General features: G+C 44.9%; 1 long non-coding RNA gene across 2 annotated transcripts; it reads right to left on the bottom strand.

Annotated features, from left to right (window-relative positions):
- Positions 1-5,588: 5,588 nt before the first annotated feature.
- LOC140850486 (uncharacterized) lies at positions 5,589-26,723 on the bottom strand. Of its 2 annotated transcripts, XR_012133391.1 has the most exons (4): positions 22,081-26,723; positions 21,702-21,888; positions 7,737-9,499; positions 5,589-7,086 (listed from the first exon to the last, which is right to left on the bottom strand). It is a non-coding gene; the product is annotated as an uncharacterized lncRNA (long non-coding RNA). The 2 variants fall into 2 exon arrangements; XR_012133390.1 differs by having other exon boundaries at positions 21,702-26,723.
- Between the last annotated feature and the right edge of the window lie 433 nt (positions 26,724-27,156).

The following is a 27,156-nucleotide window of genomic DNA, read 5'->3' as shown; positions in this document are numbered from 1 at the left end:
CCTAGCCTTCCTGTGGGCTGTGCAGTAACTGGGTTTGCATAAAGCAGATCAGATCCACACAGAGCTGCTACCTGCATTACAAATGCGCCCTGGTGCTGGCACCCAGGTAAACCTCCACTCCTGGGTCAGCAAGAACTTCCTGTCCAGCCACCAGAGTGATAGAGATCTCAACACTGGACAGCAGAGCACCTTAATGGCACCCACCACATCTTGAAGAAGGGGACTTGCCTCAGGGCCAGTGGTGCAACAAAAATTTGGGGGCATGATCCTGGGGAAGAAGAGGAAGCATCAGGGCTTGCCTCCTGGAGGTTCTGCCTTGAAGTCAGACCCTGAGGGGCCCGCATGGCTGCTGTGTGCAAGCGGCTCCACCCGCTGGGCTCTGGGGCCAGGACTAAGTGACCAGGGAGGTTCTTCCTCTCCACATGCACGGTGGGGCCTCAGACTCCTACACTCCTCACCATCTGTCTTAGTCAGCTCAGGCAGTTATAACAAATTACCACAGACTGGGTGGTTTAAATAGCAGTATTTATTTCTCATAGTTCTAGAAGCTGGAAAGTCCAAGATGGAAGTGTTGGCAGTTTCTGTTCTGGTGAGACCCTCTTCCTGGAGCCCAGAGAGAGTGAGCAAGCTCTCCGGTCGCCTAAGGACACTGATTCCATTCATGAAGGCTCTACCCAAAGGCCCTACTCCCTAACATCATCACACTGTGGGTAAGAACTTCAGCATATGAGCTGGGAGAAAATAAGCACCCAGTCCACGATGCCGTCCTGCTACAGAGCAGGCCTTGGCTAGGAGCTGGCCACTCCCGGGGGCCTGGCCGAACCCGGGGCAGGTGGGCCAGTCTCCTCACTGTCATGCCAGGCCCTGGCAAAACCTTTGTGACATTTCACACAGTGAGCTGGTTGGTTCTCTTTTCTCTCATTGTTTGACTTGAACATAGTTAAGAAAATACTTCTGTTATGGGGTGATTTATGTCTTCCCAAATTCGTATGTTGACCTCCTCAGCCCCAGCACCATAGAATGTGACTGTAACTGGATAGAGGGTGTTCAAAGAGGTTGTTAAATCAAGGTGAGGTCATTCAGGTGGGACCTCATCCAATAGGATCAGTGTCCTCAGAGGAAGATCAGGCCACGGACATAGAGGGAGGACCATGTGAAGACACAGGTAGAGCTCACCTGTCTGCGAACAAGCAGAGAGGCCCCCAAAGAAAGCAGCTCTGCCAGCACCTTCATCCTGGATGTCTAGCTTCCGGGATGGTGAAACAATAAATTTCTGTTGTTGAAACCACCCAGTCTGTGGTACTTAGTCCCTAGCAGACTGCTATGCCTTCTCTCCAGACCAGCTGGTAGTATAATATCCTGCCTCTGTTCCTGAGCCCTTTTTCTTAATAGCACTACTGATAATTTGCCCTCTAGATTCAGAGATGGCAATGAGGCCATCGTCACAGGCATGTGCTTGGAGTCCTTTCCCAAGTACAACCACGGAATCATCCACGCGCACACGCACTCTTTCCAGGGGCTTGCTAGGGGCTTCTGGCTGGAGAACATGCCATGGCAGGGAGCTGAGAGGAGGAGAAGGCCCATGTGTACCTGAGGCACCTCTGTGGTCCCCACCTTTACCGTTCTAGCCAGTGGACTCATCAAATACTCCACCACCCATTTCTTCTCTGCTTTGGGGGTTTCACCCAGCTGGACCCAAGCTTATTTCCAAGTACCTCAGCACAACACAGAGACATACACGCTGCCTGGACTGGCTCTTGTTTCCTAGGCAGAGTTAGCACCTGATTGCATGCAGACAAGGCAGGCTGATCATGGTCACGCACCTTAGATGATCAAACATTATCAAGGATGGCAGCTGACACATCATCTTGCTCTCAGCCCTTCACAGTACAGCTGTGTCCTTGGTAGAGTGTTTTGTGAACTCTTAGGAGGATAAGTGTTAACTGCATCACTAGTGGTTGTACATACAGACTGCCTCTCACCCTCACATGGCTCATAGCACCTAGTGGTTAGCCAATCCCAACCTTTCCATTGGCATCCCGACATAGTCGACTTTGTATATCCCCCGTGTCCTTGCCAGTCTCCCCTTTGGGGAACCTCTTTGTCCTCCATGCTGTACCCAGCACAAGCCCTGCTCAATTGATATTTCCTGTAGGAATACATTATGCTCACAATTTAGGTGAATTTTCACTTATTAGCAATTTTAATTTCAAAGTATTTCTCCTCTTTCATTCTCACTGCACCCGTCACAGCAGTTAAGGAAACAGAGACACATGAAAATAGAAGGCATTTAGAGAAATCTCTACTTTGGTTTTCCAAGCATAGTTGTCCCTTTATTCTCTCTGGGTCTGATGCTCTTAAGACGAGTCTCTTCTGAAATAATTAGCGCAGCATTTTCTGCACTAGGCTTGACTGTGCCCGCGCAGCTCCAGGAGCAAGCCTTTATTCCATACCCTGCCTCTGCATGGGAGCCACAGGAGGTTTCTAGAAGGCCTGCCGTGCCTGCCTCAGCCGCTGGGGAAACAGACCATCTCTTGGCCGGGCCTGGATGGTAGAGCCAGTGCTTCAGGGAGAGCATCCCCATCCTGTCCCCTCCACCTCTGCCAGCCCTGGGCACAGCCCTCTGTCCCTCTGGAGCCAGCATTACCCACTGCTGACTTTGTCCCTCTAAGGCAACAATTTGGGGCACCTACCTCTAGGCAGGGTCCTCTTCGGAGTGCAGCAAGAAGTGACTGGTCCCTGGAGTCAGATGCCCTGGGCTCGGATCCCACCGCCCGTAGTTAACAGCTGGTGAGTGTTAGGCAAGTTGCAGGTCCTGAGCCCCTCTGAGCCTCATTTCCTTACTTTGGAAATAGGATGTGAGGCAAGGGCCTGCACCTGTGGCCTGGGCTCCCTCCCAGCCCTGCCTCTCACTCGGCAGGGACCTTTCTAAGTGGCAGATTCCCCTGGGGTAGGAGTAGTGCCTGCCGCCTCAGGTGGTTGTGGAATCCAGTGTAATGATGCACGTGGTAAGTGGGCCCGGATCCCGGCCCTCAGGAACCCACACATGATCTCTGCCATTACTGTGACTAGTGGGAGGCCTACAGAGCCTGGCATATAGTCAGCACTAAATACACGTGTGCTAAATGAACGTGTGAGTTGCTCTGGAAGCTGGGTCCCTGCCCTGCTTTCTGACCTTGTGCTCTAAGGGCATGTGTCCTCCTTACCCTGCCACTTGGCAAGAAGAATGGATGGACAGCAAGGCTGTAGAGTCTGTAATTCACACACATCTTCAGCTCCCTGGGTCTGGGTAGCTCATAGGAGAATGAGGGTCTTTGACCTCATAAAAGGGTGGGGGAGGGAATTCTCCATTCTTTCATTATCTAATGAGCTGCTGATTTAGGGCATCCCCATGGGGTTTCCAAGGATGGCACTGTCCTGCCTTAAGCCTGGCTGGCAGCAGGACCCCAGTGGCCTCCCCAGGTCCCCATCCCAGCCCCCAGCACTAGTAGGTGGAGGCAGGTGAGGGGCACATGTGCTCCTGGGCTTTCGGCCTCCTGCCTGGCACTCAGAGCCCCATTCTAGCTGGAGGGTGTGCAGAGGTACACCCTTCTCTGAAGCACTGGTAGCTAGAGAAACCTGGCGGATGCTGACATCAGAGGTCATGGAGAGAGGCAGATGATTAGCAAGGGCCACTGTGAGGGTTGGAGTGGTTTAATCTTAAACTGAGTGCATCTATATACAGTTACATTTTTAGCTCGGTATCAACAAGAGTCTGGAGGCACAACATTCCCTGTGGGTACATTTCAAGAGTGCAGAATAGTCCAGCTCAGCTGCCTCCCAGGGCACCAAGGGAAGGAGAGCTGATACAGAGGGGCATAGCCACAGACAGACACGCAGAGACACACACACTCAGACACACACACTCAGGTTGTCCAGGAAGCTTCCTGTAGCTCTCAGACTTCAGTGTGCATCAGGATCACCTAGGCTGGGCAGCTTGTAACAGACACAAGTTTGAAGCCCCATCTCAGAGATAGTGACATGTAGTTCTCGGCTGGTTCCAGAAAATTTGCATCTTAACTTCAAATTAGCCACAATTTGGGCAAAACGTTTTTGGGCAGGAGTTTGGACTGCAGTGCATGAGAAGGAAATAATTTTGGAGCTTGGGTTCCTTTTGCGGGAGGCAGGTCTGTCCCCACCCACCCAGTTGTTCTAGAACACTGGGTCGGTGTATGTGGGATTTCCCTCAGAGGGGCTCATGAACGTCATGGCTGGAAGGGACTGAGAGATTCTCAGGTCCAACACTGTTATATAAACAATGGAGAAACAGATGCATAGAGAGGTTTAAACATCTTGCCCAGGATCACACAGCTAGGTAAAGGCAGAAGTTCTTATGCTCTTTGAAAATGGTTTGGTTTAAAAATTAAAAAAAAAGAAAAGTTGGTAGTATTAAAAAGTGGAGACTTTTTACCTTCTCAAAATTAAATATAACAAATTTAATACTTTACAAGAATTCTGTCACTTAAAATTGTTGCCCTATTTCACCCCCCCTTTTTTTTTGAAGTCTGTTTAAGAACCTGAATGGCTGTTTCTTTAAAGTACAGTGAACTCGTATTTGGTGCTTGGGAGCACAGGAGCTTGCAGGAAGCCAGGGATCCAACACAGCACCTCCAACCTTGGGCAAACCCTGAAGTAATTTGCTTTGTAAGTCACATTCACTTGTCTGCATGGATGTATGGGACATCTGGAAAACTCTCCAGGAACATTCTGGAGCCCCAGCAGGACTCGCAGCAGCCAGATATGGAGCGAGGGGGCAGTTGGTGTCCAGGACAGCCCTGGCCTTCTCGTGTGCAGATGGACAGTGAGATGGAAAGGTCGGTGTCTGGGCAGGAGGTGGCGGTGCATAAGCTGAATTTCTAAGCGGCTCAAGCTGGAAGTGCTGGAAATACTGAGAAAGGCAAGACAGAAAAAGGCTCCTCATGAATATGAGAAGAAATAGGACAAGGATCAGTAAGGTGAGGGTGCTCTGAGCCTGTCTGTTGGGGAGGGGCTGAAAAGGATTGACTGTGGGTCTGCACGTGGCAGGATGCTGTCTGTAAACAGTCCACAGCAGAAGGAGTCACATGGTGTCACTTTCCAATGGGCTCTATGACCTCTAGTGCTGTTTGAAATGTACACCAGGTACAGTATCAATTTCAGGATTTTCGAGAATGAGGTACCAGAGACAAACTTCCAGAAAAATAAATTGCTCATAAGCAGCAAGAGCCTCAAAAAGGTGCAGATCTTTGCATAGTGACTGCAGTCTGAGAGGCCCTTGTGGAGGACATGACCCAAGCTGCCTCCAGCCGCGTTTCCCACTCTGCTGCGTATTCACAGCCGGGCCCTGCGAGGCTGTCCGCAGTGGGGTCTCTATGTTTCCAATTCATGCTTAACATTGTCTTTCATAGGAACTGATTCGGGCCCTATTTCTTTTAATTTTTATAAGGAGCCTTTCTCTGTCTTGCCTTTCTTAGCATTTCCAGCACTTCCAGCTTGAACCACACAGTTACTTTCCAATCTAACTCCATCTATTTAGGGACCCACGTGATGTGACTCGGGGGTCACATTTTCTCATGCACACACTTGGGGTTTCTCATCCAGGGGAGAGTTTCCCCATCTCGAGGTGCTGTTTGCTCATTCCAACAAGACAGCCACTGCTCAGACACCCCTCGTAGCTCCCCTCAGAACTGCCTCAACCATGGCCCCAGGATTAACTTTGATGACAGAAAATCCATATCATTCAGGAGGTAAATTTAGTTTGAAGAACTACCGAAAGTCTTTTGGGAGAAGTCTGGTGAATAGAGTGGATAGTAACCCAGCTGATAGCATTTGGGGTCAAACATAAGAGGTGAATATAAAGCTACAAGATCTCCTCACCCCTACTGCGTGCCTCTGCAGGCCCTTCCCAGGGTACTCAGACCAAGGACAGCATCACTGGAGTATGCAGGGGTGTTCCAAGGTGCCAGTTCCAAAGGGCACTGGGGGCTGCATTACCCACACTATAGACAATGCTTGTTCCCACAACTTCTTTCCAGGCCTGGTCCTGCTAATTTTAGAGACAAGTTTTAGAGGGACACCAGAAATGATTCTTCCTCTCACTCACTCACTTGCTAATTTACTCATAGCACACTATTTAAAAAGTATTCATGAAGGGGTTATCCTGAGCCAGGCACTGTCCAATGTGCTAGGGATATGATGAACCTGATCCCTGTTCTGCTAAATATTATTTCTAATCTGGCCGGTAGGGACAGTCATTGAACAGATGATAACACCAAAAATTAGAGACTTAAATTTTTGAAAAATTCTAAAAGAAGCCAAAATATTCTTTAAAGTTCTTTTTTTCATTAAAGTTCTTAACTTTAAATTTCTTAAAGAATACTGTTTAGTAAATGCATGTTATTCTAATAACTACAAATAAACTTGAGAAGGGAATATCAGGATGTGATTAGTCACTAACACTTTAGTGTGAATCAGCCACCAAACTCTTTCCTAGATTACAGCAGGGCCAGAGAGCAAGGGTTAGATGAAAGAAGCAAGGGTTTTCTGCTGCAAGAAGTCAGGAAGGGAGGAAAGCAGTGTGGGGGACACTTTCCAAGCAGTTTGTCCCTGGGAGGTGGAATTCTTGTCTGCAGCTTCCACCTTCACCGTCACAGGATGTATCTGTCATGTGGGGCTGGTGCCTCCTGTTTCCTTGTGGAGGAAATTCAGCTAGACTGCCTCACCTGGCCTCTCTCCCCACCCAGCCCTCCTGGGTGTTAGTGGGTGGCGCTGAGTTTAGGAGCTGAGGAAGCTCCTTTGGGCCTGGGCTCTCTCCTCCCTTAGCTCCATTTACATGCCCCCTGCCGTGGGGAGGGGACCCACTGGGGCCACTGCGGGTGGCAGAACACCAACTCCTCATCGATGGCAGGTGGGAGGCTGGAGGAGGATTTTGGAGAAGAGAGTAAAATGGTTTTCAGACCTTGCTTCGCAGGCCCCCGCCTTGCCGGGCAGGATTCTGGAACAGAGCAGCTCAGCTCATAGGTGGCTCCTTTGTTTCTGCTTCCTGGGGAGATTTCTTTTGAAGAAAGCCTTTAAAAAACACAATAAAACCACAAATCTATAGTGACTGCCTCCTTTTTTCAGATAAGGAGGCCCAGGGAGTAAACTCTCACTTCCTGGTTTTCTGTTTTCAGTTCTGACTTGGGCATTGGACATTTTCTTAAATGAGATCATACTTTTTATTCAAGTTCCAAGGTGGAACCAAAAGAATTACAGTGGCACACATTTCCTCTGGAAAGCCGAATTCAGGTCACTCACATTGGCAATGGACCACAAGCACACAGGCAGCCAGAGATGAGGAAGGTTCGTGTGTGAAACTTTCTCTCCCTTGACTTCCTCAAGTGCAGGTAGCGAGAAACACTAGACTGGAAGCTGGTTTGCACCCAGGAGCTGCTGATTCTTGGTGTCACACATTTGCATGTCCAGAATTCACACAGAGCCTTGGAAATGCATTTCTGCCAGGTGTCCCCTGGCCACTGACCAGCCCTTCAGAGCCAGACCGTGCAAGGCAGGAAAGACAAGACAGAGAAATTGGAGGACACAGATGGGCTCTGCTTCTGGCACAGCCTCCTCAGCCTGTTACTTGTCTGGGTGCCTGTCTACCTGTCTTAGTCGGCTTGGGCTGCCACTGCAAACCACCACAGGCCAGGGGCTTAAACAGCAGAAATTAATTTCCTCACAGCTCTGGAGACTGGATCATGATCGAGGTGCTGGCAGGTTCAGTTCCCCCTGAGGCCTCCCTCCAGGGCTTGCAGAGGGCTGCCTTCTCACTGTGCCCTCTTGTGGCTCTCTGCATGCGTGCCTGCTGTCTCCCTCCTCTTGTCCAGACACTAGTTCTATCAGGTCAGGGCTCCACCCTTATGACCTCATGAAAGGGCCTATCTGCACATGCAACCACATAGGGCATTAGAGCTTCAATACAGGAATTGGGAGGGAACAGGACCTGCAGCATTTTACAGGTCACTTATTCTCGGGAAACGTGGGGGGACAGAGTGAGACCCTCTCAGCACTGAACAACCTTCTGCCATCTCCTCCTGGCCCCTCCCAGCCCCCACCCATCTCAAAGCCCAGGCTCCCCTGCTATTTGTCCCCAGAGAAGTGGGCGCCCGTTGTGTGCAGATGCTGGGGTGTGCCGCCAGGTCTCCCCTGTCAAGGCCAAGGCGCTCATCCCCTGTCTGCATGGGTGGTGCCTCCCGAAGCTCTCCCAGCTGAGGATTCCCCAGGAGCTGCCCTTGGCTCAGGGAGCTGCTTCGTCTAACAGCACATCCTGGGCCCAGTGACTTCTTGGTGGGGGGTGAGGGTCAAGCGCACAGCCGTCTGCCTCGTTTGGGACAACTCTGCGGGGCCATCCCATCCTGGCTCAGGCCAAAGAACTGGCTGTCACGCTGGCTGCCGCTCCTCGCTCCTCATGGGCGTTGATCCTGGGAGCGTTCCCTGATAAACGGCCTGCACTCCAACCTCCACCTCCGAGACTGTCTCTGGAACACTGGGCGCAGGAACCTGGGTCTGGCTACCACAGGGGGCTGCCCATCATGGAAAGCTGTACTTCTCCAGTCTCCCAGCGTCCTGGTATGTCAAATACTTCCCGTCTTTTATCATCATCCCTATTTTATTGACAGAGCACCTAAGGCTCAGCAAGGAGGAGGCACACAGGCCCAACCCCAGCTACTCCATTGGTGGCTGAGCCACCCACAAAGGCAGAGCCACTGGATTATGTGCAACTCCTGTTCATCTGGTTAATTCGCTGACTCGCCACATGGCGCTGTGGGTGCCTGATGGTGAAAGTGTGCCATTTGGTCCTGGCTATGGGAGAAGAAAACCTCTGCCTAGTCCTTACTCCCACCCCTTTGTGCTTCCTTGTCGTTCAGCGCCATCAGCAGCCCCCTTTCCCTCTAACCCCTCCAGCCTCTCTCACCTGGAAAGCTCACATCTCCCTGTCGGATCTGCTTTGGGCTCTTTGGGTTTTCAGGAACTGAAGCCCATTCTTGATGGTTCAGATAGTTTCAGATGATCTCAGGAAATCCAATTAAACTAAAGTGCCTGAGTTTAGGAAGGGACAGCTCATAGGGGCTTCTGGGAGTGCCTCCCAGAGCCCTTTCACAGACAGTAGTGGCGGCTAAAAGGAAGGACTCAGGAGCCAGCCTGCTTAATTTTTGTCATGGCTTTACTGTGAGCCCCTTGGGCACAACTTCTTTGTGTCTTGGGCTCCTCATCTGTAAAATGAGGATGATCATAGCACACATCTCATAGGATTGTTCTGAGAAATAAATGAGGTGATATTAATGAAAATGACTTAGGACAGTGCTTGGAATACATGAAGCACAGCAGGCTAATTGTTACCTCTTACTCCTGGCTTCTGCACTTCTCTCCTGGTATCTGTGCTTCTCTTGTTCTCTCTTTCCCGGCCACTTCCTGTGGGTCCTCATGACTTTGGACTCATGACCTAGGGATACATATGACCAGATAGTAGCCACTTTTTTTCTCCTCTATTTGATTTTCAGCTCAAGGATCCATTATCAAAGGGCATCTTTCATCTGTGCCTCTTGGTTTGGGGCTCCTCTGAGAAGGTATGTGATTGTCCGCATCATCTCATTGAGCCTGATCATTCAAGTGATAGGTCATTGGCTACTTAGGTCGGCCCTCCTCAAATCAGGTGTCCTCCTTGGGCCATTCACCTGAAGCATGGAGACCACCAATTCTATCTCCACTCAGCAGACACATCAGGCAGGGGTAGAGTGTATAATAAGGGAGTGCGGGGCAGGCAGAAGTCCCCAAATATGCTGCATCACCCTGCAAAATCGCCTTAGTCCTTGGACTTCCTCCATCACTACAGTTTCTCTTGCCACACAACATGTTGAAAGAGCAATCTTTTTTGATGGCTTGGCTTCCTCTCCACCTCTTTCACACTTTGCATCTGACTGCCCCTCTGCTCATCCACCTTGAAGCAATTCCTTGAAGCCCTTGTGTGACTCCTGTAAACAAAGTCCACAGACACCTGCTCAGTCCTTTTTCTCCTTGAATTCACTGCATCCTTGAGGTTCCCTATCTTCCTTCTTCTATGAAATCTCTCCTTATTTTCCATGTGCTAACCATCCTTGTGGTCCCCCTGCCTCATTCATCTTAGCCATTTCTGCTTCTGGAACACATACTTGAATGTCTAATCTTCTATCTAGATTGTAAGCTTCTAGAAGTCAGAGACTATGTCTTGTACAACTCCGTATACCATAAAGGCTTTCACATATAAGCATGTAATTGATGTTATGAGCATTTTAATAATCTTTTGCTAGGTTATACCATAGTACCAAGTCCCAAATCCTAGTGGCATAACACAACAAAAGTTTATTTCTTGCTTGTGTTTAATGGCTCCTGCAGGTCAGCTAAAGCTCTGCTAAGCTCTCTTTAGCTTCAGTCTACATGTCTCATTCACTGTGGCATTGAGACTAAAGGAATAACCCTAACCTAAAATACAGATTTATGAACAAAGAAAATAGCAAGAAACATGACAGAAACAGGCAATGGCTCTTAAAGCTTCTTCTTGGAACAGGCCCTGTCACTTCCACTCACAAGCCATTGGCCCAAACTAGTCCACAGTCAAGCCTGATGTCAGTGGGGTAGAGAACTAGGAAGGCACCAACAAGTGGTATAGCAATGAAGTCCTTTTACAGGAAGGGGCTGTGAACAATTGGGGGAAATGATACAAAATGATTCAACAGTGCTGTTTAAGGGACCACTAACAGGGAGATGCTTAAAGGTAGTGTATAGGAAGTGTCATGGCATCCATATTTGTACACAATAAGGGATTCGCTTTAAGGTGTGACTCCAATCAGAATATAATTAATTCTTTCCATGAAAGTGGGCATACAGCTCCTTTTAGTTCTGTGAATGTTCATCCATCTCCACAGGGGAAGAACAGCAGCCATCAAAATGTGCAGGAGGCTACAAAAACCCCAGTACCAGAGCCATATTTTTCAGAGCTTGATGGAGGAAATCAAAGTATTTTATAAGAAACAATGACAGAGGTTAATGGTGATGTTTTGTGCAAAGCAAATGCAAAAGGTGAGATTTATCACCAAATACCTATGGCCAAGAGGCAGCAGATGACACTGGACAAGAGCAACATAGGAAATGAAAAATTGACTTAGATGAGACCAGAGATATGCCTTTAGCTAGGTTAATTCAGAGTTATTGCCACTTCCCTAATGAAAGGGAATGAGAGAAAATTCTTGAGATTCTTTGTTGTTAAGCACAAAGAATAAAATTTATCTGGTTCTCACCACAGAGTGTTGGGTTAGTCTCAGTGAGTACATGAGCTGGTTTCACAGACTCATTGAGGAATTGGTATGTATCTGAACTGAGGGGATATACCTTCCTAGTAGATCCCCGGTATCCAGAGTGGGCAAAACAAAGTGAATGGCCCTCAATCCAGAATTTAGTTTTACTGGGAGTTGTTTGTATGTGGGTATGGTAAACGTTGTAGGCACTTGGTAAGCATATGCTCAGTACATTCATCTTTCCTGGAACAGATTGGGCCTAATGCCAATTCCTGGGAAGGATGAAGAGGCACCTCGTGGGACTGAAACTGGTTAATGAATTTCATCACTCTGTCAGGGACATGAACTACTTGTTATATGGCATAATTTAAGAACAGAGCCTAGTGCTCCCCTTCATTAGTACGGGCTGATCCTGAGCCATGCATGATACAAAACTCAGTCTCTAAATAAGCCATAACAATACATCCAACTACACCAAACCCATTGTGATTATTTGCAATTTTACTGGAGATTTTCAGAGCATGGGGGAAGTTCACAGTGCACAGCACATAGCATCTTTCTTGTAAGTCTCTTTACGAGAAAGAAATCTCTTTTACATAAGTCTCTTCTAAAATCTCCTTCTGATTCTCCCATGGGAAATGGCATTATCTGGAGGGCTGGTAACTGCCTCTTTCTTCATCCTCTCCCAAGCACACTCAGTACATTCTGCCTATAGAGGGCTACAGAGGCTCCTTTTTTCCCCCAAAAGGGGTTATCACAGCATCTTTCTTTCAAATCCAAACTCCCACCTCCAAAAACCTTCACATAATAGCTACTAAGAAGATATTTCCTCAATATCTTTATGAACTTACAAATATATGTTTTTGTGTGTGAGGTTGGATACAATTACAGGTCAACTTGCCAACTTTGAGAAATCAGTTTTATGTACCTGAAGCTCATCTTATGCATGTAAAACATGGCTTTGGCTCAGTGGGTAAGCGCGTGGACACCGAGTCTGCCTGGCTTCCCCTCCTCGGGCTGCCACTTTCTACCTGGGTAACATGGACAAATTGCCTAAAATCTTTAAGTTTTAGATTCCATATCTGTGTAATAGGGATATAGTAGTACCTGTCCTGGAGTGGCATCTCATTTAACTCTCACGACTTATAGAGCCTTTGGCATTGTTCCTGGCACATGATAAGTGTTCCAAAAATATTAGCAATTATTTTCATCTTAGCAATACTTACACCAGCAAAGAGAAAAATATTCTAATTACAAATTTTGTTAAAAATTTCTGGGAGAGGTGCTTAAGGTGGCGGCATGAGTAAGGCGGTGGAAATCTCCTCCCAAAATCATATATATTTTTGAAAACACAGCAAATAGAACTATTCCTAAAAGAGAGACCATAAGATAGAGTAAAAAAGCCAAGCTACATCTACATCTGTGAGAAATCAGCATCTCTCATGAAAACGGTAAGATACAAAACCATGATCCAGCAGGACCCCAGCACTCCCCCCACCCCAACTCACTGGCAGGAGGAAAGGAGTCAGAGCGGGGAGGGAGTGGGAGCCCAGGACTGCTAACTAGCCAGCCCTAGTGACCTGCACCAGGAGCACAGACACACACGACATGGTGTACTGGATATTAGAGAAATGGAAAAGTAAAATCTGAGACAGAGACTGTGGGAGGTTCCCCACAGCCAGCTCCCCTGGGACAAAAGAAAAGCAGGTGTGTTAAAAGTCTTAAAGGGACAAGGGTTTAACAGGTGGTCAAAATCTTCCCAGCACACTCAGCCCAGCACGCTGGGAGTCTTGAGGAATTTCAAGTGCCCTAACCTGCTGGGTGGCAATGAAGCTCCAAAGCCCCTCAAGGCAATAAGCAACCAGCCATTTGTCCCCCCCCCGCTGGCACTGCAAGCAAACCGGTTGACTCACCATTGCTACAGACAAGCAGGGGAGCAGCCCTGCCCACAGCAACCACACAGAGACTTCTCCCAGCATGCAGCTAACCGGACCAGACCCAGAGGCTGCCACCAGCACACAGCTGCCTGGCACAGACAGAGGAAGCTGGCACAAGTTCCGGAAGGCACAAAGAAGCACCGTTCTCGCAGGAGAACATACCCAGTGCGTCTGCAACCCCGCACAGTGCCCTAGGCTATTCCTAGGGCTGCCCCGCTGACAGCAGCTCAGGGGATTAACCCAGAGGCTGCTTCCTGTGTGTGGGTAACCAGCACAGTGAGTGGAGAAGGGCAAGAAGCAGGAAGGGACTTTGCTCTCCCAGCTGACACATGTGCCAGCTGCCAGTGATCACTTCTATCGCCATGAAAAGGCAGAAGAATCTGGTCCAGTCAAAAATCACTCAAACAACCCCAGAGAGAAGACCTGGTGAGATAGATATAACCAATCTTCCTGAAAAAGAATTCAAAATTAAAGTCATAACCATGCTGATGGACTTGCAGAGAAATATGCAATTGCTAAGGGATGAAGTCCAGGAGAGATAACAGAAATGAAACAATCAGTAGAAGGACTTAAGAGCAGACTGGATGAGGGGCAAGAGACTGTTAATGGAACAGAAATCAGAGAACAGGAATACAGAGAAGCTGATGCAGAGAGAGATAAAAGGATCTCCAGGAATGAAAGAATATTAAGAGAACTGTGCAACCAATCCAAATGGAACAATATTCACATTATAGGGGTACCAGAAGAAGAAGAGAGAGAAAAAGGGATAAAAACTGTCTTTGAAGAAATAATTGCTGAAAACTTCCCCAAACTGGGGAAGGAAATAGTCTCTCAGACCATGGAAGCTCACAGATCTCCCAACACAAGGGAACCAAGGAGGACAACACCAAGACATGTAATAATTAAAATGGCAAAGATCAAAGACAAGGACAGGGTATTAAAGGCAGCCAGAGAGAGAAAAAAGATCACCTACAAAGGAAAACCCATCAGGCTATCATCAGACTTCTCAACAGAAACCTTACAGGCCAGATGAGAATGGCATGATATATTTAATGCAATGAAACAGAAGGGCCTTGAAACAAGAATATTGTACCCAGCAAGATTATCATTTAAATTTGAAGGAGGGATTAAACAATTACCAGGTAAGCAAAAGTTGAGGGAATTTACCTCCAACAAACCACCTCTACAGGGTACTGTAAAGTGACTCCTAAGGCTAAATAGATATCACCAGAGAAAATAAAATAACAGCAAAGAAAGCAGACAAACCAAATACTAACTAAAGGCAAAAAATAAAATCAGCTATCCACAAAAGCAGTAAAAGGAAACACAAAAGAGTACAGAATAAAACACCTAACATACAAAGAGTGGAGGAGGAAGAATAAGAAGGAAGAGAAATGAAAAATCATCAGACTGTGTTTATAATAGCATAGTAAGTGAGTTAAAGTTACACGGTAGTAAAGAAGCTAGTAAAGAAGCTACTGTTGAACCTTTGGTAACCATGAATCCAAAGCCTGCAATGGCAATAAGTACATATATACCAATAATTACCCTAAATGTAAATGGACTGAATGCACCAATCAAAAGACACAGAGTAATGGAATGCATAAAAAAGCAAGAACCATCTATGTACTGCTTACAAGAGACTAACCTCAAACCCAAAGACATACACAGACTAAAAGTGAAAGGATGGAAAAAGATATTTCATCATGCAAACAATAGGGATAAAAAAGCAGGTGTTACAGTACTTGTATCAGACAAAATAGACTTCAAAATAAAGAAAGTAACAAGAGATAAAGAAGGAGATTACATAATGATAAATGGGTCAGTCCAACAAGAGGATATAACCATTATAAATATATATGCACCCAACACAGGAGCACCAACATATGTGAAACAAATACTAACAGAATTAACGGAGGAAACAGAATGCAATGATTTCATTTTAGGAAACTTCAACACACCACTCACTCCAAAGGACTGATCAACCAGATAGAAAATAAGTAAGGACATAGAGGCACTGAACAACACACTAGAATAATGGACCTAACAGACATCTACAGAACTCTACATCCAAAAGCATCAGGATACACATTCTTCTCAAGTGCACATGGAATATTTTCAAGAATAGACCACATACTAGGCTACAAAAAGAGCCTCAGTATATTCAAAAAGATTGAAATTCTACCAACCAACTTCTCAGATCACAAAGGTATAAAACTAGAAATAAATTCTACAAAGAAAACAAAAAGGCTGACAAACACATGGAGGCTTAAAACATGCTCCTAAATAATCAATGGATCAATGACCAAATTAAAACAGAGATCAAGCAATATACAGAGACAAATGATAACAGCACAAAGCCCCAACTTCTGTGGGATGCAGCAAAGGCAGTGCTAAGAGGAAAGCGTATAGCAATCCAGGCCTGTTTAAATAAGGAAGAACAATCCCAAATGAATAGTCTAAAGTCACAATTATTGAAACTGGAAAAAGAAGAACAAATGAGGCCCAAAGTCAGCAGAAGGAGGGACATAGTAAAGATCAGAGAAGAAATAAATAAAATTGAGAAGAATAAAATAGCAGAAAAAAAATCAATGAAACCAAGAGCTGGTTCTTTGAGAAAATAAACAAAATAGGTAAACCCCTAGCCAGAGTTATTAAGAGAAAAAGAGAATCAACACACATAAACAGAATCAGAAATGAGAAAGGAAAAATCACCATGGACATCACAGAAATACAAATAATTATTAGAGAATACTATGAGACTCTATATGCTAACAAGCTGGATAACCTAGAAAAAATGACAACTTTCTAGAAAAATACAACCTTCCAAGACTGACTAAGGAAGAAACAGAAAATCTAAACAGACCAATTACCAGCAATGAAATTGAATAGGTAATCAAAAAACTACCCAAGAACAAAACCTCCAGACCAGATGGATTCACCGCTGAATTTTATCAGACATACAGAGAAGACATAATGCCCATCCTCCTTAAAGTTTTCCAAAAAATAGAAGAAGAGGGAATATTTCCAAACTCATTTGATGAAGCCAGCATCACTCTAATACCAAAACCAGGCAAAGACCCCACAAAAAAAGAATATTACAGACCAAAATCCCTGATAAACATAGATGCAAAAATACTCAACAAAATATTAGCAAACTGAATTCAAATATACATCAAGAGGATCATACATTATTATCAAGTGGGATTCATCTCAAGGATGCAAGAACGGTACAACATTTGAAAATCCATCAACATCATTCACCACATTAACAAAAAGAAGGACAAAAAACACATGATCATCTCCATAGATGCAGAAAAAGCATTTGACAAAATTCAACATCCATTCATGATAAAAACTCTCAACAAAATGGGTATAGAGGGCAAGTACCTCAACATAATAAAGGCCATATATGATAAACCCACAGCCAACATCATACGTAACAGTGAGAATTTGAAAGCTTTTCACCTAAGATCGGGAACAAGACAAAGATGCCCACTCTCCCCACTGTTATTCAACCTAGTACTGGAGGTCCTAGCCATGGCAATCAGATAAAACAAAGAAATACAAGGCATCCAGATTGGTAAAGAAGTCAAACTGTCCCTATTTGCAGATGACATGATATTGCACATAAAAAAACCTAAAGACTCCACCCCAAAATTTCTAGAACTAATATCTGAATTCAGCAACGTTGCAGGATACAAAATTAATACACAGAAATCTGTTGCTTCCCTATACACAAAAGATGAACTAGCAGAAAGAAAAATCAGAAAAACAATTCCATTCACAATTGCATCAAAAAGAATAAAATACCTAGAAATAAACCTAACCAAGGAAGTGAAAGACCTATACCCTGAAAACTACCAGACACTCTTAAGAGATATTAAAGAGTACACTAACAAATGGAAACTCATCCCATGCTCTTGGCTAGGAAGAATTATTATTGTCAAAATCCCATCCTGCCTAAAGCAATCTACAGATTCAATACAATCCCTATCAAAATACCAACAGCATTCTTCAACAAACTGGAACAAATAGTTCTAAAATGTATATGAAACCACCAAAGATCCCAAACAGCCAAAGCAATCCTGAGAAGGAAGAATAAAGCAGGGGCCATCTTGCTTCCCAACTTCAAGCTCTACTACAAAGCCATAGTAATCAAGACAATTTGGTACTGGCACAAGAACAAACCCACAGACCAGTGGAACAGAATAGAGAGTCCAGATATTAACCCAAACATACATGGTCAATTAATATATGATAAAGGAGACAGGGATATACAATGGAGAAATGACAGCCTCTTCAACAGCTGGTATTGACAAAACTGGACAGCTACATGTAAGAGAATGAAACTGAATCATTGTCTAACCCCATACACAAAAATAAATTCAAAATGGATCAGAGACCTGAATGTAAGTCATGAAATCATAAAACTCTTAGAAAAAAACAGGCAAAAATCTCTTGGACATAAACATGAGCGACTTCTTCATGAACATATCTACCTGGGCAAGGGAAACAAAAGCAAAAATGAACAGGTGGGACTATATCAAGCTGAAAGGCTTCTGTACAGCAAAGTGCACCATCAATAGAACAAAAAGGCATCCTAAAGTGTGGGAGAATATATTCATAAATGACATATCTGATAAAGGGTTGACATCCAAAATATATGAAGGGCTCATGAACCTCAATAAGCAAAAAGCAAATAATCCAATTAAAAAATGGGCAGAGGATCTGAACAGATACTTCTCCAAAAAAGAAATTCCGATGGCCAACAGGCACTTGAAAAGATGCTCCACATCACTGATCATCAGAGAAATGCAAATTAAAAGCACTATGAGATATCACCTCACACCAGTTAGGATGGCCACCATCCAAAAGACAAACAACAACAAATGTTGGCAATGATGTACAGAAAGGAGTACCCTCCTACAGTGCTGGTAGGAACATAAATTAGTTCAACCATTGTGGAAAGCATTATTAAGGTTCCTCAAAAAACAAAAAATAGTAATACCATTTGACCCAGGAATTCCACTTCTAGGAATTTACCCTAAGAATTCAGCAGCCCAGTTTGAAAAGGACATATGCACACCTATGTTTATTGCAGCACTATTTACAATAGCCAAGAAATGGAAGCAACCTAAGTGTCCATCAGTAGATGAATGGATAAAGAAGATGTGGTACATATACACAAGGGAATATTATTCAGCCATAAGAAGAAAACAAATCCTACCATTCACAACAACATGGATGGAGCTAGAGGGTATTATGCTCAGTGAAATAAGCCAGGTGGAAAAAGACAAGTATCAAATGATTTCACTCATATGTGGAGTATAAGAACAAAGCAAAAACTGAAGGAACAATACAGCAGCAGACTCACAGAACTCAAGAATGGACTAACAGTTACTAAAGGGAAAGGGACTGGGGAAGATGGTTGGGAAGGGAGGGAGAAGGGGGAAAAAGAGGCATTACAATTAGCACACATAATGTAGGGAGGGTGGCATGGGGAAGGCTGTACAACAAAGAGAAGACAAGTAGTGATTCTATAGCACCTTACTGTGCTGATGGATAGTGACTGTAATGGGGTATGTCGTCGGGACTTGATAATGGGGGCATCTAGTAACCATAGTGTTGTTCATGTAATTGTAGATTAATGATACCCAAAATAAAGTTTCTGTACTGGTTTTAACTGTGTCTGCAAATTTTTGTCAGTCCATCAAGAGAGGCAGTCAAATTCCTTCCCTCTAGAACAGGGGCTGGCTTTGGGGCCTTGCTCTCACCAAATGAATTGGGCAGATGCAATGACAGGTGATATCAGAGGCTAGGCTAAGAAAGGCAATCCTGCTTTTGCCTGGCTCTTTCTCTTGGTTTTGGTGCACTTGCTCTGGGAGCCTATGCACATGCTGTGAGGCAGCCCAAATCCCATGGAGATGCCATGTGTTAACGCTCTGGCCTGTAGTGCCAGTGGTGGGCCCAGGTGACTGCCAGCACCCATTGGCCTCTGGCCATGGAGGGAGGAAGCCTTCATTACGACTCCTCAAGTGCCATCTCACTGCAACCAAGACCTCCAACTTGAGCGGCCTCACTGAACCTGGTGTAGACACACACAGGTGCTGTGGACATGGCAGCGGCGAACCCTGCCAAGAGCTGCCTCTTAGGGTTTTTGTTATTTCCTAGCTCAAAATAGGTGAATGTCATAGATATAGAACAACCTATGAGTATGTGTCATCATCAAAGTGGCCTCAGTTTTAGGCAAGTTGACAAGTGTACCACCTTTTTGTCCCCTGGCACCCCACTCCCACCTCCCTTGCCCTCCTCACCGCAGCTATAAGGCTTGAAGGTCATCCTTTGATCTCACGAGGATTTGTAAACCTTGGCCATGGAAATTACCGACACTGGGATAGGCTGGTGAGGGTTTTTTTGGTGTCTGTCAAAGCTCATCCTACAAACTCTATGAACTTGCTGGTTGGGTCCTGGAGAAAGCTTGTTCTTGCCTCAGAAGTTTTGACCCAGATAATCCTTTGTAGTGAAAAAGAGAAAGCCAGAACCCATTCCAAGGGACTGGATAACAGCCTGCTGTGAGTTATGGCAATGGGTACACATCAGTTGTGTCATTCCTTGTTACCCCATCTGTTTGATTTAATTAAGTCCAACAAAATGGACAATGTGAAGTGCAGGTGTTGGGAGGATCCAAGTTCCATAGAGAAAGGGCGTCAGGAGATCGTCTCTTCATTGTCAGGCCATGGGGAGGTAGATCTGACAGAGGCCGACAAGGGAAGCCCTGGAAGAAGCCTCCTTCATGAACATGGATTACCTACAACATGCTGGTTACTAGCCCTCTTCCATAGACACTTAGAATATTAAGCTCAAAAGAACTTTACTGTTCCCTTAAGTACCTAGGCCCAGTGAGTGATGTGACTTGCTCAAAGTCACATAATCAGGGCTGAGACTACAGTACAAGACCTCTGACTCATGGTTCTGGGTTCTAAATATAACCCAATTAAATTGCTGACACTAATCTCACCATTCCCCATGCCTTAATTTTGGGTGGGTCAATGATATTTTGATTGAGCCCCATAGAGGCAACTGGGTTTTTGCCTTGAGGTCAGTGCAGCAAACTTGAACAGCTGGCATTTTTCCAGGAGGGTATGAAAAATTATCCATTCCTATTCTATGATTACAGTAACCTTTCTAAAACAAATTATATGGTGACATCCTTATATGAAGGCTAATGGCCATCATAATACTCATTGCACTTCAATAATTTTCTGGTGTCTGTCTTTGACACTTGACTATACATTCTATAAGGGTAGGAACATGGCAGTCGGTATTTACCATTGTATCCTAGAATAGTGCTGGCACATGCTAAGTACACAATAATTATTTGTTGATATGTGTATAGATGAATGGCTGTTACTCATCTGGCTTAAAGTGTTTCAAATGGCTTTTCATGTTTTGCTGGCCTAGAACACCTACCAGCACTCCACTTCCACCCCAAGCTGGCTTCTGCCTACTTTCTGGGCTTATTGTCTTCTCCTCTCCTTTCTAGACATTATATTTAAGACTTACTGAATCCCTCACAGTTCCCAGAAAAACATACCCTTCTCTACCCTTTCCCATGCCCACTCCCCTGGCCTCTGCACTTTATTTCCTTTCTCTTGAATGTCCTTTACCCCTGCTGGCAATGCTTGACCTCCTACTCTTCCATAAGTCACCTGATGCCCCAATATTCAAGCCTCCCAGTATTCCAAAGCTTTTTTGTAATTCACACCTGGTTCATGGCTCTTGTCTGTATTGCAGTGATTGTTCATGTGTCCTTGTCATTGACTGGAACGTGAGCTCTTTGAGGGAGTGACCTTTTTTACTTTATCTCAGAGACAAGATACCTTAAAAATATTTGTTGAAAGAATGAATGAACAAATTACATCTCCTAGGAATCTTGTCATTATCCAGAAGCACAGAAATGTATCCAAACTGTTTTATGGAAGTCATCATCATCTGCTTGGTTTATTCTTTAGGTTAACAAAGCCTCCAGAGCTCTGGGCTCAGATTAGAAATCTACCATGAGCCAGTTTCCCTCTGAGCTGGGCTCCACAAGAGAATGTTCCTCAGGATGGTTAACTCCAAGATTTCTAGGAAATGTTTGTTTTTAATGCCTTGAAAAGACCTTAACCCATGAGTCTGAATACCTTATGACTTGATTTGTACAATGTTTTGTATTTTTTGCAAATCACCTTCATATGCATGTTCATGTGAACTTCATCATAACCCAGTGGGGTAGCTAGGGTATCAGGTCCCCTAGGGACAGGTGAGAAAACTCAGGTTAAGAGAAGTTAAGGCACTTGTCCAAGGCCACACCAGGGAACTGGAACTAGAACCCAGTTCAGCCCCTTTTCCACAATGCCACGACCTTATGAGTGAACGGCCTAGAACCACATACCTTGGGTCCCTGTCAGGGAAGCTCCAGAGCTTTGCTGCGGCCAGGAGTGCACGTGCACAGTCAGAGTGCCTGGCCCAGGTGGGCATGCCATCTTCCAAAAGCAGCGTGGCAGAGCTCTACCTGCGGTCAGACCCTCGCGCACCGGTCAGCAGCTCCTCTGGGCAGGTGACAGAACCTGGCAGTGACCCTGTCTCACATTGAAAGAAATATATTTAATAGACACTTAGAGAGTATAGAAAGATCAAGGTTACTCATGTAACCTGACATAAAAGATGTTCCACGTTAGCTTTGAGCTTCAGGAATGCTCTCCTCTCTTTCTTCTTTCCTTGACCTTTAATCAGAATTGAGCGTGGAAAGCTGAACAAGAAAACCTGGGTACCTCCTCAAGGTGCTCCCTTTGTCGGCTTGGTTCCACCTTGCCTTTGGTCTTTGGAGCAACATATCATGACCTCCCAGTATTTTGTCACCTGGAGTGATCTCCAAGGGTCAGAGTATACACTCCAGGCACTATGCAAGATCATCTATTAAGGTAAGGGGGAGCAAAATAAAAACAAGTTTTTCTGTTAAGTTTATCTCAGTCTTTCCTAGTTTCTATTTTGTGTGTTTTAGAACACACATAATATATTAATTTAGTATTATGCATAGTACACACACACATACACATTTATATCTAATAGGTCCTCAAAGTTTGGATACGACTTCTTTAGAACAAGGAGAGCTACTCTTTGAGGCAGGAATTATACCACTTTTAAAGTTTTGTTCTCCTCTCAGCAAGCTATGAGCCTCTCACATTGGCAGTTGCTGTGGCCTGATCTCTTTTGGCTGACCTGGTTGCCTTACAAAACGCAGAAGCACAGCACACACACTGCCCCTCCTCAGGACGCCTCATCTGCTCCACGATCGCCTCAGATGTTTGGGAAGAGCAGGGAAGCCAAGAGGAGGGGGAGGAACAATTTCTTTGGCCTTGCTGACGCTTGCTCAAGGAGATGGCTTATCCAGAGAGAACCAGGCTTTGCTCTCTTCCAATTCTTGCGTGCTTTCTTTTCCAGCCCCTGTGAATTCCTGCTTCCCATTCTTTGCCAAATAAACCACCTGGAATCATGGCTCATGAATCTCCATGCTGGTTTTGAAATGTGATGGAAACTACTAATTCTGGGTAATTCTTTTTGATTGGGAAAGGGAGACAACACCGTAAAAGGTCACAGATTTCCTAAGACTCTCTTCTGTGACCATGAAAGCTACTTAAGATTACCTTGGTGGGGAAAGCTATGTTGTGGGGAGACTCAGCCACAGTCCAGGGACCAGAGGCTTGGGTGACTAGTTCTCCTGGGCACGTTCCGCACATGCAGTGTTCACAGGGGCTCAGGAAACCCTGAAGATGTTACTGGGGGTGAAGTGTTCAGTTAAACCTCCTCCTTCCATCAGTGTTCAACAAATTCTATTCCTTCTTTTTAGCAAGTTGTGCTTAAGGCTTCAGTCTGAAAAGTCTTAGTACTGAGATCTAAACTTCCAAGTAAGAAATAAATGTTAATCCTTAATAGCACTTAACAATACAGTTGACCCTTGGACAATATGAGGGTAAGGGGCACTGACCCCCATGCAGTCAACAAGCCATGTATAAATTTTGAGGGCTCATAAACTGCTATTGGCCTAGTGTTGACCAGAAGCCTTACTATAACATAAATAGTCAATTAACACATATTTTATATGTTACATGTATTGTATACATGTATATTCAGAGAGAACCAGGACATTGCTCTCTTTTCTTACAAAAGAGAAAAAGCTTTTTCCAAATGTTGAAAATCTCCAAAAAATTTTCCAATATATTTATTGAAAAAATTATGCCTCTAAGTGGGCCCATGCCACTCAAACCTGTGTGTTCAAGCACCAACTGTACTGCCACTATATTTATTAGTTCTTTCCTCCCCCTTTTAAAAGCACACCTCAGTGCATTCTCTTTTCCTTTTCATGCTACTCCTTTGAGTACAGCTAATCCTAGGATAGCTATGAACAGCTTTCTCCTCCCCTCTATATTCTCAGATCTTTTGGGAACTTCCTGATTCTTGCTTGGTTCAAAGGCCTACTCCTCCCATGAGCACTCGGGTTTAAATCAAGGAAGATAAATAAGTGGCTAAACATGAACAACAGGTCCTCTTAAACAAACATCCCACAAAAGACTGATTCTTCTGGGAATATAGTGAGGGCTATGTCATTTCCATCTATGGATGAAGGAATGAGTGAGGCTCAGCATTTATTATTAACAGTAATAATAGTAACAATAGGGAGACTTGTACAGCATTCACTCAATGCCTGACACTCTTCTAAATGCTTCACAGAGATTAATTTAATCCTCAAGCAATTCTGTGAATTCTAGCATCCCCATTTTGCAAAGAATGAAACTAAGGCACCTAAAGGTAATTGGACTGAGGTCACACAGCCACTGAATAACTGGATTCACAACCTAGGAGTCTGGCCCTGGGGCCGCTTTAGTGATTTGTCCTAAATCATGGAGCCAGTCAGTGGCAAGAACTAGGACCCTAAATTTCAGTCTCTTAAGTCAAATTCACTTTTCTCTGTGTGGAACTTGGCTTCTCTGATTTCATGGACTTGAAGTTGTTTAAGTTTTTCATACCTTGAGCTATTTAATTGAAGAGTTGGTTTCAACTTCACAGGGAGGCTGAAGGTTAGAAGTTCTGTGTCTACTCTGCTGATCACAGTCAATGCACTTACCTTCTTGGAGAAATCACTTTCCAGACTAGTTTATTGGGAAATCATTTTGCTGGTCCATCTCTGCATGTAGCATTATGGACAGTGGAATTCATCTAAGAAGCACCCTGGCTGGTAGATCCAGAATTTCTGAGCTGGAAGGGGAGAGCCAGAAAAAGCTTCTATGTTACAGTTTGCCCTGGGCAGAGCTGCCCAGGACAGGTAAACCACTCTCCTACGTTTGCAGACTTCCACAGATGTTCTAGACACAACTCCTTCTTAGGTTTGAAGTGTTTTACTGGCAGGAAGTTCCCTTTACTAATCTCAATCTTTGATATTGTAGTTTAACAATAAACATTCCGAGTACCTGCTATCTGCTGGGCATTAAGAGCTTTATCTGCACTAATCTCATTCCACCCTTAAAGAACCCCATTGGGACAACTGCTATTACTATCTCCTTTTGTAGATGAAGCGAAGCATAAAGGTTAAGTAACTTGCCTGAAGTCAGCTAGTAAGGGGCACAGTCTGCAGTTGAATGTAGATGATGCCCCCTCCAGAGCCCAGTGTGGAAATGTTATCATGGGCTGTCTCCCTGGGGAGGGTCCATTTTCCTGATGCAGGACCCCATGCTACAGGAAGGGGCTATTTGCTGGCCTCTGGATAATAGCATTGGATACCTGTTACTACATTGCCTCTGCTTTTGTTTTTTAACTGGTGATTAGTTCAAGTTCAATGTTCATGAATGTGGTTGCAGATACCTTGAAGAGCATGTACACAAAGGCCATTGTGGTCTTCCTTGCTGTGGGGCAGAGGTCTGTGTTCTAGGCCCTGTTGGTGGTCCTGCCTTTCCGCGCTTTTTGAATTCTCAGTGCTCACCTGGTACCTCTGTATCTCACATGCTCCTCTGCAGCTTCCTGTTTCCCAGTAGGGGTGTGTAGGATGAAATGACCATGCAAAGGTCTAATCTTAACCTGCACTTTAGCACGCCTTGCTTTCTAACACTTTAACAAAAGACTGGGATTTTAGACTTTCCCAACTTCTAATCATCAAAGTAGAAAAATAGCTCTACCACTAGAGCATGACTTTGTGTGAAAGAAATAGGGAATTAATACTGTTGGCAATAAGTATAGAATAGCATTTCTTCATGACTGTTAGTACAGTGGTGCACTTGCACACACTGATACATTTATATACAAAGCTGGGATGGAACTTGCTTGACAAACATAATATGAAGAATTAGGATGCACCCCTAATTATTTTTGTTTTTGAAGAAGTACATGCTTTTTAAACATGGTGCCCCTGAAATGAGATGCATGTTCTTCAGTGTGGTCCCCTTCCAAACGCCGGGTCTTCACATTGCGGCCTGAATAACCTCTCGAAACCACAAACCTGATCAGATCACGCCCCTCCTTACCAGCATGCTAAAGTGCAAAGTCCTGACAAGACCTGCCCAGACCCCACTTTGTTGTTGCTCCGTATCTCTTTGTGACTCCATCTTGCACTCCACTCTTCAGCCACTCTTCTCACGTGGCCTCTATCCTCCAAGCCTTACACACGCTGCTCTCTCTGCCCTAACACACTCTCTTTTTCTTTTCTCCAGGGCACACCCTTTTCCTTTGCCTAATTCTGATTTATCTGTGCTTGATTCTCACTTAAGCCCCATTCCCATTGGACTAGGTCAGGGGCCTTCTGGGCACATCCTTATCCCAGCCCTTACCACCCTTCATTGTGTTTAATATTTAACTGGCCATCTCTGGGCATCTCTGTGAAGACAGAGAATAGGGTCTGTCTTATTCACTATTGTATTCCTATTGCTGTCACAGGGCGTGACATACAGTGGGACTGAATATCTAATGAATAAATATATCAAAGGTATCTCCATGATCTACTGAACTGCTTCTGTTGGAACTTACAAGAGGACCACACAAAAACTAGGGACACTTGACCCAAGCTGCTGTAGAGAGCTATTAAAATATATACAACTTGGTCCCCTTAGCCAAATTCCTCATCTTGATCTGAGGGAGCCAGCTACGCTATCAGGAAGCCTTCCACCACCATACCAAAGTGGGATATCAGTCTTCTCACAAACTCTGAACCACAGTATCTACGTAACTCTCCCAGGTTCTACCTGGGAGTTCTCAAAACACGATTATCTTGGGTTCTAGGATCAAAACTGTCAAACGTGTTAAAATCAAGCGGAAGCTAATGTGGTCACTTCCTTAACCATAGACTGTGAGTACTCTTTTGGCATGGATTTTGATCCAGGAGTCATTTTCCTGTTGATTATAGCATAGAAAACTAATATTTATAGACATGTTCCCTGAGTCTGTTAAGGCAGTGGTTTTCAAGTCTCACGCAGTCCCCTCCCCCACCCTACCATTCTCACCCCTACTCCAGGAGTCATTTGGCTATGTCCAGAATCATTTTTGATCACCACAATTTGAAAGGGATGCCACTAGCATGTGGTGGGTAGAGGGGAGGCTGGCCAGCACCCTTCAGTGCACAGAACAGCCCTCACAATAGACAGTGACAGCTCCTAGGGTGGCAGGGGTGCTAAGGTTAGGAAGCCGTGTGTTGAGGTGACACCTTGTAGCAAGAACCCAGCCCTGAAGGGTAAGTCAAAGCAATAGGAAGGCTGTGGTTCTTCCCCTGTCTATGATTTAGAAATTAAGATGCACAGCCTATCTCTAAAGAATAATTCAGTTTGGTAGATTCCAGTCCTGGATCAATGAATCTTCTTCGGAAATCT

The sequence above is a fragment of the Manis javanica genome, chromosome 7 (assembly GCF_040802235.1).
Source record: "Manis javanica isolate MJ-LG chromosome 7, MJ_LKY, whole genome shotgun sequence".
NCBI lineage: Eukaryota > Metazoa > Chordata > Mammalia > Pholidota > Manidae > Manis > Manis javanica.
This window is presented reverse-complemented; position numbering and strand designations above follow the sequence as displayed.